Genomic DNA, 15,527 nt, shown 5'->3' with positions numbered 1-15,527 from the left:
TTTTATAATAAAAAGACCCCAAATTCTCAGGGTCTGTCCTTGTATAACACCACAAGTACTATTTGATAAGATGCCTATGTAGATGCAGTCTTTGCAGCATGGCCATAATTGAGTTCCATCTGAGGATGTCACAGATGATGCAGTTGGCAATCTGCCAATGTTGATGCTGCATTTCTGCCATGTAATGCATTGCTGGGTATGACTGCCTAAGGTTGCCAGAAACACTTCTGGTCTAATGAAGCACCTCCTAGAAGCCAGGGTACTTCATGATGAGCCACTGCACCAGTAGACTGATGACACATCCAGAAAATGTTTGTGTGTTTTTTACCACCGCATGGGTTGCCAGTGAGTTATATGCTATTTTCACTGTGCTTGGCTGAAGATGTTGGGAGTATAACACCTCTTGGCCTAGGCCTGGGGAGGATACTAACCTCAACTTAAACCTAACAGCTTTTTGGCTTGGATGTTGCATAACCTTTTGGATGCTTAGGGAGGGACTGCTGATTCCAAGCAAAGGAGAAGGAGGTACAGGTGACTGTGCATCCACTATTAGACAAGACCCATGATGTTATATGTGCCTTAACTTGTATCCTTACCAGCCAGAACATGGCTCCATGATCAGCTTTTCTGCTTGATATTGCATATTCTAAGCTGAGGGTAGAGATAAAGAATAAGGAAGAGTGTGGGCTTTTTGCTACTGTTTTATAGGTACTGCTGAGTACTGCTATAGGTACTGGGTAGGTACTGCTACCACTGAGCTGTGTTGTGGATATTCATGTGTTTCATCATGCATGTACAGTACCTAAATGAAGGGTTGTCTAGGAAGTGTTATAGTAAAGGAGCAATAGACTAGCTGGGTCTAGGGGATATAGACTGGGGGTAATAATAGTAAAGAGAAGTATATATTAGGGGATGTAAAGGTAAAGGGGGGATAGACTACAGAGTGTAATAGCAAAAAAGTATATAGACACTATAGGTATAATAGTAATGGGAGGATACGAGTGCTTGCTCCTACATCTAGTGCAAAGATCCCAGACCTTTCCACAGCCTCCCATACTCTTCTGCTTCATGAGCACTGGAGTTTGGACAATTCAGTAATAGGTCGAGGATGATGCCAGCAACGGAAGGTCTGGACAGCATCTACCCTGCACTATCTTGTGTAGTATAATTATTACATGGAGCCTGGAGAAGGACCTTGCAGAGAGGCAGGTGTTATTTGTGTGTCTGGGACAAAGGCTGTTTTTGGCACGCAGGGGCACAATAGCCATTGCAATGTACCCATACAGAAAGGTATAAATAAGCCTTGTTATTTGGGTCTACAGTTCCTTATTCCAACTGTTCCTGAAATGTAGAAAGGTTAATACAAAAACAGAATTTCTGCTGCTTTCCCACCTTTAGTGCACATCATTGCAAACAGATCATACAATAGATATGCAGAACAGATGATATCCTTTGTTTCTCTGCAAACTTGGTTCTTCTTATCTTTTTCTGTGATGTAGATCAAACCACCATTAAGTTATGATTCATAGACTGACAACTCAATATTCTGGTTGTTAGATTTGCCAGTGAATGCATTTGATGTTGAAGATCACATCAAATGCAGGTGCAAATGCAAACACCTATTACATATATGCACATAGATAAAGTTTGGCTGTAACACTTCGTATTGTTTTTTCTTTCTTATTTTATTTGGAGTGAAATATTTCATGTATGCAAGATTTAAATGCCTTTTTAATGAACTGAGGGTAATAAAGAATATATTATGTGGCACATTCTTACCACACACAGAAAAACTTTGTATCATGGGACAAAGTCTATCTGGACTCAAAGGTTGGGGTTGGACAAGATAAGGCCTGTAGGTTTGGCATCCAGCCTGATCATTGTTGATTTAAATTAATTTTATAAACTAAAGGGAACAAAAGCATTATCAGTGTTATGACCACCCACAGTTTCTTATCAGAACATGTCTTTTTGATAGGTTACTGTAGGTTGTTGGCACAATATAACTGAGTTTTTTGTGGCTTTTCCTCCTAAAGGAAGTTTTACTAAGCAGCTAGATGTGCCAGACGAGCAGATGTCTCATTATGATTATAGGTAGCATCTCGGCCTTTTGGCTAAGATCAACCTAATCCTTCCAGTGTGCAGTAGAGGAATGGCACTGTATTCCTGGCAAGAATGCAGTGGGCTAGTACGCCTGCTAGGATGGACAGCTAGATGGTGTAGCCCTGAAAGGGGCTACCCTATGTTAATTCCTCTGGTTAGCATCCACCGGAGAGAGGCATGGGGCTTGCCCTGATAAAGAGCTCTCAGATGGCAGTCTGTCCCGCTGGTCGAGCGGGGAACCCTTGGTCTGGCAATCAGGTCTAAAGACTCCCCCTGGAGTGGCGAACTAGGGGTACCCTAAAATCACTTTGGGAGTGGTGAACCAACTGTTTATTTAGTGTACACAAGCACGTCAAATATGCTGATTTAGCACTTTGTCTTCATTCTGCACCAGCTGCGGCTAGTACAGATGGGCATTTTTTTTACTCTTTGCCCAGTGTTTTATGCACTATGCACTGTGCACTTATTTTTTATGTTTTTTTTGTTTGTTATGTCACTGTCACTGGTGTGGTAGTTGTGTGCCACTTTTGATGGAGGCTGCTATTCCCTTATGAGCTAGCCCTGAAGTCTGGGGGGTACTTTGGCCTTATGGTCAGGTACTCTCCCTTACTGGGAGTTTCTCCTCGGGGGAGCTCCCAGCCTAGTATCTGTTGGGACTGCCTAAGCTTCGACTGGATGGTCTTAGTATCCAGCCCCCGTCAGGAGCTTTGCCCCGGAGGGTCAGGGGAAACTTTTTATTCCAGCACAGGGTTTTTGTCTAGAGAATCACATCTACGCAAGATTTGAAAAAATATGATTAAAGGTAGTAAAAAAATACTTTTTCTTCCTTCTATATAAATCACCATATCTATAATACCTGAATATATCTCCGCATGTAAGATAGTCTCTATTCCATCAGATTCTATAACCAGACCACTCAAAAAAATACTTTTCCTTGTATGCTTTTACATTTTTTCCCTTGTGTGGACATTTAAAAGCCAGAAGACTGCTGCTTGGTGCTGCCATCTTGGTTGTGATGTCAGCAGCCTTGTCAGACTCAAAGCTGTCACAAAGTTTTTAGCAAGTTCAAAGGAAAACTGCAAGTGAATAAAAAATTAATGAAAAGAAAATCACTTGATTCTTTTGCACTTTTGCCTGCATTTGTTTAATAAATTGGTTACAGATTTCCCTGTAAGGCCAGATCCTTTCTTTGATAGTCACAAGCAAAAATAAAAATTACCAGCTAAAGGTGTCTTGGTATACAATGTTCTTTATTGTTGCTATTACTAGCTTACTTAATCACAGCATATTACATTCATTTCATTTTACAGATCACAATAGCACAGTGTAATCTATCACAAATTGTGACTAGTAAAATCCATGGGAATAATTAGGGTTGTGCGTAGCTCTGCCATAAAACCGGTAGAGTCCAACACTATTTATAGAGCTAGATATTGACACAATTTACATTACTAGCATCATGTGTAACAATTGCGGATCTATTTTTAGTATTGTTCTTTCTTTGATTTTTGTGTCCTAAAAGACCTTGTTCCCTGGAAGCTCCAGCTGAGGAGGACTTATTTTCAGGAAAGTCTCCCGATGTTTAATTGCTGTATTTTGATAAGAAAAACCTGGAACACAAATAAAAAGGACAGTTATCAATAGCGACTGAAATACCACTGCAAGTGACATTAGATCTTCATAGACTTAGAGATATTAGAGGTTTAACGGGGCATTGATTACAGAATGCCTAATGTATTATTAGTGGGTATATTTATAGACTATGTTTATCCTTACCCATGTGGTATTAAGTCCTAGAAGTAAATAGCCCAAGACGATTCAACATAAAATTGACCAATATCAGCCTTAGGCTGTGCTGCATTTATAATGTTGTGCTGCATTGCTAATGTTCCAACAGGGGATACACTGATAGGAAAAAAGAGCAGAGTTACAGAGAGATGACATAATTTTTCTGATGCTTCTTCTTTGACATGCTTTAAGCACAATCTGGAAAATGTACAAAACCTGTAAACCTGTTTTGTAGCAGATTAATCAGGTATTCTGCCCTACTAGACAGGGCGTGCTATGTAACACTTTTCGCTTTGTAAATCTTGGAATGGGGTAGTCAAAAATACAGATCTAGTAGTTATAAAAAGTATAAAATATACAAATACAAAAAGTACTTTAAATGATATGAACTGATCTTTGCTATATATTTTATCTCTAAATAACCTACCTACTGCAATGGGTTGCATTTTAAAAGTCCCTATTCTTCATTAGGCCACTCGCAGTAAATATTTAAGAAGCACGCGCTTACTGAGGATATGTGGGATGCTGGAACGTGGGGATTTATTTAGAAAAGAGAAGAATGAGGTGACTGCTATCACATGTTCCCCTTGTATGTCCCTTAGGATAACATGCACTTTTAAACCTTCAGCTTCCTATTGTTATACAGACCATGTTTTATCAACTACTTGCTGTGAACAAGGCTGAAAGGATTTCCTCCGTGTAATCAATTTAGCATAAAGCAGTAGTTTGGGAGGAGACCATTTATGAAAAAGCAGCAGAAGAGATAACAGATCCAAGTCTAAGTGGAGGAGACTTTGCTAGACGTCAGATTTAAAAAAATGCAATAATGTTTTGTTTCATAACAGGATGATACAATTTGGATGGAATTTCACCCATTGTTCTGATACAAACACATCCACAGCAAAATAGCAAGGGGCTTTACAGTTTTGTAGATTTTTGCTTCTGTTTCAGTATACTATTACCTAATTGTTTTGTAAAATATAGATACTTTAAAAAAACACACAACATATGTCTAAGTATTTTTCTTTGTTTAAAATATACGTGTGGACATATAAAAAAGACCCCCGTGTAAGTAAACGAAGAGGTATTTAAAGTCCAAAACTGGAATGTGTGCAGACTGCTCTTTTTGCAAAATAGCCCACTTCTTTCTATAATCAAAAATGTGACCAGATGCCTGAAGATGGTAATGGTTGTGTGATGACTGCAAACTCATGTGCCACATTGTCTGAGTTAGTATGTAGGTGGAAATAGACTGGTGTGTGGATTAACAACTGGCAAACTTTTTATTAATGCCCACAATAGCCTTGAACATGTGATGATACATCGCCTGTGATCCAAAGGAGTACAAAAACAAAGGAGTACAAAAGGTGTGTGCAACCAGGGACCGCAGGAAGAAGTTGGATTATATTGACATCATTGGAGCAGGAAATTGGGAGGGCAAGAAAATTTAAAATAGTGGATCTGCAAAGCGATGTGGAAAGGGTAAATATATGAGGGAGAACAACAAATAAAATTATCTTGGGAAGGTCTTGGCAGATTGAAAAAAAAGAGTTTTGGGCTTTGCCTTCAAATCCCTTTACAGTTCTTGTCCCACTTCCCTTTCTTCCCTGATAGAAAAATACACCCCTAGCCACTCTCTTCCTTCCTCCAATGACCTACTAATGTCTTCTTCAATCATAACCTCATCACATGCACAGCTCCAAGACTAGAGCAGCACTGTCTCTCTGGAATGGTCTTCTTCGTGCTATTTGTCTTGCTCCTACTTTCTGGAAATTCAAAAGAGCTCTTAAAATCCATCTTTTCAAACTGGTCTACTAGTCTTTTTCTGTCTCCTAGAACCCTGACTACTTCCCATCACTCCATATCTCCCCTCCTATTGTGTGCAACTTCCCTCTCTGTCTTCTAAGTCCTCTCCTCCTCCTGTCACTGTCTGTATCTGTCTGTCATTTGCAACTCCCTTTTATTGTACATGCTGCGTAATATGTTAGTCCTATATAAATACTGTTTAATATTAAAACTAATAAAAATAATAATAATAGTAGTAACAATAGATCCTCACTTGGATGGTTTTTGCACTAGCTCCCTTAATCTTAATACAGCTGGAAGCTAATACGTCTGGAAGCACTGTTAGACGATCAGACTTAACTGCATTGAATAGTGGTATAAATCTAATAAGTGCAACGGGTGCAGAATGGGCTGTTGGGATGAGTGAGAGCACAGAGAAGACTTCATTAGTACCCTTTTCCTCTCTATCCAGTAACTACTTTACTTAGGCAGTATTGCTCTGATTACAGTAATACCCAAAAAAAGTACAATGGTCAAAACCTTGAATATTGTTTGAGTTAAAAAAAAATTCTGAACTAAGATTTTAATAACAATTTTCCTAGACTTACACTTTAACAATGATTATGTCACTTGGATTTTTGCACTAATTGCACCTTTTAACATCCATAAATATACCTATAACACTCAGCTCTAGGTCTTTGTAATGCCATCTCTCCACCTCTTGGTTTTGACTCCATAGAAGGACCATCCTCATCAGAAGATGTTTCAAACACCACTCTCCAATAACATCAACCAAAAAGTTGTTTACATCACAGGTCACATCTCCAGGCTGAATTCCTCTTCCAATGCTTTTCACTTTCTGATGGGCTTAGCTATAGAGATACCTTTTCTATTTGTCTGTATATTCCTCATTTTCTATCCTCTCAGAAAATTCACCTAGTGTGAGAATATTTATCTTATTCCCTATCAGCCAGCTAAATTTAACTAATTTGACCTGTGTGTTTTTACCCATAATTCCTTGGTATGGTATGATATGATCACACTTTTTTTGTGTTGGCCATACAAGATGCAAATCTGAAATGTTTTCATCAATTGTCAAATGAATAGATCAGAAATGGCAGGAGACTTAGCTTGTACTGGTTTTATTCTATTACTATTTAAAATGTTTTTTGGTTGCTTCAAAACCTAACAATGTCTATCGGTAATTTTTATAGATGGACCAAGGCAGAATGGGGTCCCAGGTAAGGTCCCTCAGGTTACCCCTCATCCTTTTAAATACACTGCACAACAACGATTTTGTTATTGGGAATACCACATGTGATTTACATGATCGTGAGTGTGCTGATTCCAAATCTGAACTCAGAAATTCCCTATCACGTACAGATTTTAAGTTATAGGCATGCTATAGCTGTTCAAATGGTAATTTGATAATGTATTTTTACATGGGAACATTATACCAGTTGCAGCTACCACTATGCCTGCTGCTGGCTCAGCTGAATCACGTCTCCTGGTGGCATGCATGTTCCAGCAGCAGCCGCGCAAGTCAGTGAGCTGACGTCACAAATAGGTATATAAGGTGAGATGGACCGAGGGCTTGTCTCTAGTGCGAACCCATCTTATTAGATAGTACAGCTAGGCCATAGTCTTTTTTGAGCTAAAGAAGAGTAGGCGCAGCTGTGTTAAAAAATCAGAAATTGTATCTACATTTGTGGCAAATATACCCCGTGTGATCAACGCAAGAACTTAATAAAGAGGGTGAGATTTGCTTACAAGTATTACTTTGGTTGTGAATTTGGAGATCAGGATAAAAGCTGGGCACCTCATATCTGCTGTCAGGTGTGTTATGTTGGCCTAACACAATGGGTAAATGGGAAAAGGAATAAATTGCCTTTTGCTGTGCCTATGGTTTGGTGTGAGCCAAAAGACCATCATTCGGACTGCTACTTCTGTATGAGTAAAATTGCTAAGCTAATTGACTAAGTCAATAATCATCTATCCTGATTGTGAATCTGCTCTAAAGCCACTGCCACGTGATGCAGAGAATCCAGTGCCAGTCCCTCCTACATCTGTTGTTACTAAAGTTGCGTACACACTTCCAATTTTTATTGTTGGAAATGAACGACGAACGAACGGGCAAAAATCGTTCGTAAAAAAAGTAACCAACGACGCCGACGAACGAGGATAGTCGTTGAAAATGAACGACCAGACCGGCGGATCGGATTGGACGACGATCGTTGACCATCTATCGTGTGTACGGTCGTTCATTGATCGTCCATGGTCTGAGCATGCGCGGTGAACTAACGTTCGCTCACTTCCTGTGGTGCACGTCACTTCCTGTATTGTTCAAACGATCGCATCTATCGTGTGTACAATATCTGCGAACGATCGTGTCGTTATCTGTATGTACAGGATCGGTGCTATACGATTGTTCGCAGATATCGTGCAGGATCGTTCGTCGTTCGTTTACCAACGATAATAATTGGAAGTGTGTACGTAGCTTTACAGTGACATGCCTGATGAGGAACAGGAGGATGATGTTGATGTTAATGAATGTTAAAAACCCCATTTTGAAGACGGTAAGCCACATTTTATAAGCCAGTCAGATTTAGATTATCTAGTAAGGGACTTGTCTTTGTCAAAAGAGAAGTCTGAACTATTAGCAGTAAAGGCCTGGCAGAGCATTAAAAAGGAGGAAACCCAGCATCTGGTGATGTCCATGAGTTCAAGACTACAGGCTGTCTTTGCCAGCAAAGGGTTTTCAACAAAGTATTAGAAATGAACATTTTATTTTTAGCTTTTTAATTTGTCTAATTACTTTTGAGCCCCTGAAATGAAGTGATTGTGTTAAAAAAAGGCTTTAGTTCCTCACATTTTTTTTCAAATTTTTTGTTCAACCCACTGAGTTAAAGCTGCAGACATTCGTATCTCTGCAGTTCAACTGCATCTGAGTTGTTTCATTTAAAATTTATTGTGGTAATGTACAGAACCAAAATTAGAAAAAAGTTGTCTCTGTCCAAATATTTATGGACCTAACTGTATGTATAAATATATATATATATATATATATATATATATATGCTACAGATACCAATCTAAAAACTGTCTAAAAAGGTTTTTTGGTTTTCCTTGCAATTGTGAGCCTATGCTGTTGAGAGTGCCTCAATGCTTACCCTAGATGCCTGCACAAATTTTAAAGTCAAATTGCAGCTATGATCTGTAATTACTCTTTATCAGACACTTTTAAAGATTCTTTCACACCTAATGGGGTGAAGTATTGATCCTTATATAACATTTGAAAACTTGTAAAGCTAAACTCTGGGAAAAAACATTTAACCCTTGCAGTGTGTCCTATCAACTACATAAATTATGAGCTTGCTTTAGCTAGGGGATAAAAGAATGAACGTAAGGGAAGAGGCATGTAAATTTTTTAACTGTGGTTTCTTAATGAAGGAAATAAACTGTATTAACTTTTTCAGATGCAGGCAAGGTCAACACGGTGCCACTGGCACCATCCTCTGGCTTGGTTAGACTTTCCAGAAAGGCCAGGCCTTTGTGAAATTGTGGAAAGAGGAGAGGTGGCCACCACTTGGAGCAATATTCCAACATATGTGGAAGATTTCTAATCTTTTTGTGGGATAATTGGTTTGAAGACCTTGTATTAAGGATTCAGCAATTGGGACAACGTTTTTATGACTATAGTACTTTCTGCAAAGTCATACTTTCCTACCTGCTTGTTGGGAAATATTTTGGCTTTCTGTACGGAACTGCATAAACACTTTTTTAAGTCTCCTAAGTCCACATTGGAGGACTCTGACTTATTCTTTCTACCTGTCCTACCCTTTTCCTTTCCCCTTTTTACCCACCCCCTTATTCCATTTCTCTCTTTAAATTAAAAACAGTAAAATAGTGGGAAGATAGGAGGACTAGCCCAATACTGGACACTGGAGCACTTCAGTTAATTCTATTTTATCTTGGCTCAGACAACTCAAAATGGCTTAACCTCAGTAGAAAGTAACGCTAAACGATTTAACTTCAGCAGAAAGCTACTGCTTTGCTGATGGCCCTGTTCTATCCTAAGCAATTTCTAAACGTACAGTCTTGCTTATATCTGTACAGAGAAAGCTTTCAAATCGGGTATTTTTTTATTATTTTTTTCCAGTATACAGTTATCTGCAGAATACCATTATACATAAATTTTGCTAAATTGTGATCTGATTTTCTCGGTCTTCCATATGCCACAGAAAACTATATACTGTACCAATACAAGCTATATCATGTGAATGACCATATCTATTGTTAAAATTCCAGCTGGAACATGATCCAGCAGAATTAAATTAATGTTTAATTAATTAATGTCTATTTTTGTGCCTTATATAATACATTTGTATGATGCACCTTCATCTCTGGTTCTCTAAATACATTTTTTATTCATTTTCAGAAAAGCAGAACAAGAGGCAGTTCCTCTACAATACACCTATCATTATCACCACCAATCACTTACAATCACATCTTAGATTGTAAGTAGGTTTTAGTGGTTGATTGGTTTAAAGTATCTTGTCAGAATTTACTGATTAGAGAATTGCAGTCTATGTTAGTGCAGCTTTTTTTTTAAATTATACACACAGATACACCTACAAATTATACAAATCCTTAAAAATATTAGCAAAGGCTAACTTTGTGTGAAATTCTCTGTAAAGCATTATTCTTCCAAAAACAATTTATTATAACCAAAGAAATGAAAATCAGTGATTGATTGCCAAGAAATGTTTGCAGCCTTTTCAAATGTATGCAAGATGTTTCTTTTTTACTTACCTGAGCAGGGGAGTTCATATACACAAAAATGTGCAGCATTAGAAAGTGTAGTTATATTAAAAAAATCCAAACTAATCAAACGACCATCCAAGTTATATACTTATACATATTTCTTGAGATTTGAGAAGCACAATGGCATGGCTGCTATAGTACCTTCCTATTACAAGATCCATTGTTAAGTACAGCTATGAAGACCTGATACACCTAATATGCTGTTAATCTAAAAATCTTTTCTCATGTACAGGCCAGATGGGTCCAATTGCCTGCTAATACAAGATATATGCTTATGTATGGCTGTGCATGATCCTTTCTAGTGTATGACCTTGCAGCCCTGATACACCAAATACCCTGCTAATAAAGGATCATTCTCATGTACTACTGTGCAGGCCTGATAACACACAATCCATACTCTTCTATGGCTGTGCACATCAGATACACCTAATACCCTGCTAATACAAGATTTATTCTTGTGTATTACTGTGTAGACCTGATACATTGCTACAAAGCTGCATTGATCTGTTTCTTTATATCTGTATGGAGTTCTAAGAAAACATTAGTCTAGTGAACCATTCATCTGATTGCCATGCTCTGATCTAATCTTGGCATACCCTATTAGACAGTCATGATAACAATATAAGTACATAGAGAGATTAGCACAACCCATAAAGAAACACACCTTGGGAATTAAAGGGAAGTTTTCACGTGTATACTAAACACAGAGAGAGCTGATAAAACAGAGATCATAAAACATTTATTGAAGAGAACAACTCATTAAAACAGACTTACTTGTGACTCTTTACAAGCTGCAAACATGCACCTCCAATAAATTATTGTGTATAACTGTTCATTTCAAAATACCTTTCTTATAAATAGCAAATTTTGTAAATCACACTTGTCAGCCTGTGTGTTTTTCACAGTATTATCCTTGAATATTGTAAATTAATACACCCAAAATACATGATTAAAGAACGCCTTGGCTATATTATGTATTTAGCTACTCTGTCACCACAGATAGCTATTACAGGATTTCACTTGTAAAAAGGGTAGGAACAACCTTGAATGAAGAAGAAAAGATAATGGGTTCTTGGGAAACTGTTGTGTTGGAGGGATGTAGATTTTTTTTTCCTATGGGAACTGTCCCTAGCTGTCAAGTTATCAGTAACAAATGAAACAGCCATCTAGCAATGTCTTTAAAGCACCCCTAAGTAGGCCGTACACAATTTTCTAGTCGTGTATCTATACCCTGTCAAATTTAACTGCTATTTGAGGCCTATTAGAAAGATTTTTTCCTCACTTCCTGTTCTTGTAAGACAACGTTTTACCAGACAGGAGAGAAAATCTGCAACAGATAACAATTAAAAGCTGGTAGAGGTTCTAACAGTCCTTTACTTTAGTTATAAGTATTGGGCATCTGTCCATGTTGCTGTTGATGTTGTTGTGTTGCTGTTGTTGCTGAGTGTTTCCTTTAATTCCTGTCCTGCTGCTACATTTTCCCAGAATATAAGTGAAATAATCTCCCATTGAACTCTCCAATGGCAGTTTTGGGAATATATTACGTTAGGTAAGTAATGAAGGTAAATAAGTAGGTATGTTACTTAAGCAATGGTCTTGCCCCCCAGTGTGCCATTAGGAGTGTAAACTTAGTTTTACGAACCTGTATTCCAGTGCTAGCCTTTCACAACACACAAAGGTAAACCCTTTAGAAAATAAAAGGTAGTAGATATCTGCATCTTTCATGGGTTCTTGTCTAGGGTTCTATTTATAAATATTTATATCCAAGATTCACCCAATTTTTACCTAAAATGTACACCTTTTCATTGTAACTTTGGTATCTTGCTACATTCTAAATATTATTATAAAACCTTCAACGCGATCCCAGAAAACCTAGTAAACGTTGCAGATGATAGAAACATATAGCAGAGCGGTATCTGACTAAAACCCACTTTTAATTTAGGAAGATCAGAAAATAGAAATTTTGCTGCACAGCGTACAAGAAGATCTTGTATTTCCATTACCCATATTAGTGGTCACTTTCAATCTTCAGTCTTCAACTCAATCCTCCTTAGGACACAATTGTGTTCCCTTCCCATTAGCTTTCTAATCTTTAGTACAATTAATTTTGGGACACAGTATTTTTCCCTTCTCCTGGAAATCAAAAAGTATTTGTACTACCTGAATGAATACACAGCAGTCTCTCTTTGTATCTCCCATGTGAAACATCACTCAAGTTTCTCCACCACCTGGATTCAACTTCTGCACTTTACAACCAAACCTCTCCATCATTCCTATACTCAACCACAATCTACTACTAATATTTAGTCTCTGTGAATTCCCCTGATGATGCCAAATGGTGGAACACGTCTGGAATCAAAAGCAGTTATCGATTATATGTGGTTATTAATCATATGTATACAATAAGACAAGTTTGTATGCATTCTTTCCATTAGCAAATCTCTGTATTAGTTATGAATTATTTAATATAATTAATATTTTCAACTACAGATGTTGCCTTCAAGAGCCGTTCTTCCTGTTTGTTTTCTCTTTTCTTTTTTTCTTTTTCTTTTTTTTTTTTTTCTTTTCTTTTATACATTTGTCAAACCATTAGCTCGGCAACCTATCGCTCTATGAAAAAAAGGCTGGAGTGAATACACTTTCATCAGTGAACCTGGGTGATCCAGCAAACCTGAAATGGATCTGGTTCAAAATTCAAAACATTTGCTAGCAATTAGCAAATTACTTTGAAGTAATCCATTCCAGGTGTGCTGGATCACTCAGCTTCACTGATGAAAGTGTATCCTCTTCAGCTTTAAAGAGCTTTAATAAATCGGGCCCACTATCCCTAGAAAATCATATTTAATGATACTCTGAACATTTCTGGTGTTATCAGGGACATATTTTGCTCATAAGAAAAGATGTTTACTGTGCATAACAAAATGGAACACTTTATATATCAATGGTCAGGTTGGTTAATGTCATTTGTCCTGATTTATTTATTTATTTATTTTTGATTATGCAGCTTTCCAATCCTGATGTTACTTCCTTCTTCAGCCGCATGTTTACCCTTCCCTCCTTGTTGATTCTCCCCATTTCCTTCCCTTCTTTATTGTTTATAACACATAGTTTCAGATATTGTTCTATGCTTTATATTTCTGTATCATTTAGATTTTTCATCTCAACTACCATACTTTTATGTTCTTCTTTTAGTATTGGTAATATGTCCTAAAACGTTTTTAAAGAATACTGCAAAAGAAAATCTAAAGACTGATTGTAAAGTCATGAATATGTCATCTTTAGATATAAAATAATTCAGAACAAGTTATCCTGCTATTCAATCAAGCTTGTTCAGCCCCTAGTTTTTAGTCACCCAAGATAATCATTTGTCCATGTTGAAAATCTTTTTTTTCCCTTATTTTCCTCTGCTAATCTTGCTAGTAACATATTTTCTTTCGGTGGGGGGATACTCAAGGAAGTCTGTTAGGATTCAAGAACAAATCCCCAGTCATCTCGGGGTGTTCTGTAATCCACAGGAAACTCTGCAGCAGAGGTAAAAGAGAGGATATAGATTTGCAAACATAAAAGATTTTGTTCAGTATCAATAGATTTTTTTTTTTGCACTTACTACACGTATTTATCAATAGACATTTAATGGTATATTTAATGTATCAAATTGGATCAGAATTGAGATGTTCATTGTTTACACTTTAAAAGTTGGCGCAGAAGTACAGAAGAGATCAGTGCATGATATATCTCACTTTAAATATCAAATTAACTGCTTATTCAATGTAAAATGCAGACCACTGGTTATGTTATTTCTGTAGCAAATGCACAAACAACAAGTCAGGAAAAAAATCCCTTATTGGTGTTTAGAAGACACTACAAAACCAACAACTATAAAATAAGCACACCAGGATAAGAATACTTATTTAAAAAAAACAAGGTTAGGAGTGCGCATGCGCGGGTCTGACCGGTGGTAACTCCCAGAGTCGGCTGCGCTCTTCACCGCGACCTAACAGGCTTTTAGAGGCGCATGAACTGGCGATTTTGGTCCCAGGAGGCTTCTTAGGCACGGGCACAGTAGCATGAGGTCTGAGAAGGAGAATCTGGATGCCTATCCGCAGCAAACGTCGGCAATTCCGAGTGACAATGCAGGCAGCCTTATCCCACGTGGCAGCCAAGATGGCAGATTCTTCGCCTCTCCTGAGTCAGGAGAGAAGTGATGGCTCTAGTGAACCTGATCTGTTTACAGGGAGCCCTCTGTCCTCATCACCAGCGATTCAACAACAACCCTCAGACCCAGAGAATCTTTTCAGGTTTCAAACCATGTTACACTAAGCCTTGGAAAGTACAGCTAAGAAATTTACTGACCGCTTTACTAAGGAGTTGAGAGAGTTGGGTCAATGTACAGTACAACTGAAGGGGCGCATGGACGACGCCACAACAGTCCTGGAGGGCCATGAGGAGGACATTGAACATCTGAGACAAAAGGTACTGTCCTTGAATTATAAGCTAGATGACCTAGAGAATAGGGCCCGCCACTCTAGCCTCCGCATGCGCGGTTTACCAGAATCCATAATTGATCTTAATGCTACGGTTACCGCTCTCTTTCAAGAATTATGCCCTGAGATACCTGTGGAAAGATTGGAGCTGGACAGGGTACATCGCACACTCGCAAGACCCAAACCAGAGGATCCTCCAAGAGATATTGTGGTAAAACTACATCACTTTCGTACACAAGAAATGTTTATAAGGGCAGTTAGGGCAAAGGAGCCCCTATCCTTTCAGGGACATGATTACCAGTTATTTGTGGACTTGGCACCAGCGACAATTTAATGTCACAGAGAGTTGAAACCCTTCTTACAGATACTCCAGAATCAACAGATCCCCTACTGATGGGGTTACCCTTTTAAATTTCTTTTTTCATATGGGAGAAAGATGCAAACTATTTCCTCTCCAGCAGAGGCCAAATCCTGTTTTCACGCCTTGGGAATACATGCTTATGATGTGCAAGAGGTGCCTAGTAGTGCTGAAGTTACCCATCT

At 38.1% G+C, this 15,527-nt stretch overlaps 1 long non-coding RNA gene across 1 annotated transcript; it reads right to left on the bottom strand.

Moving 5' to 3' along the window:
- Nucleotides 1-3,336: 3,336 nt before the first annotated feature.
- On the bottom strand, nucleotides 3,337-4,487 carry LOC140322036 (uncharacterized). The gene is made up of 2 exons (XR_011919110.1): nucleotides 4,319-4,487; nucleotides 3,337-3,713 (listed from the first exon to the last, which is right to left on the bottom strand). It is a non-coding gene; the product is annotated as an uncharacterized lncRNA (long non-coding RNA).
- Between the last annotated feature and the right edge of the window lie 11,040 nt (nucleotides 4,488-15,527).

The sequence above is a fragment of the Pyxicephalus adspersus genome, chromosome 1 (genome assembly GCF_032062135.1).
Source record: "Pyxicephalus adspersus chromosome 1, UCB_Pads_2.0, whole genome shotgun sequence".
Taxonomy (NCBI): domain Eukaryota; kingdom Metazoa; phylum Chordata; class Amphibia; order Anura; family Pyxicephalidae; genus Pyxicephalus; species Pyxicephalus adspersus.
Note: the sequence above shows the minus strand (reverse complement) of the source record. Positions and strands in the feature narration are given on the sequence as shown.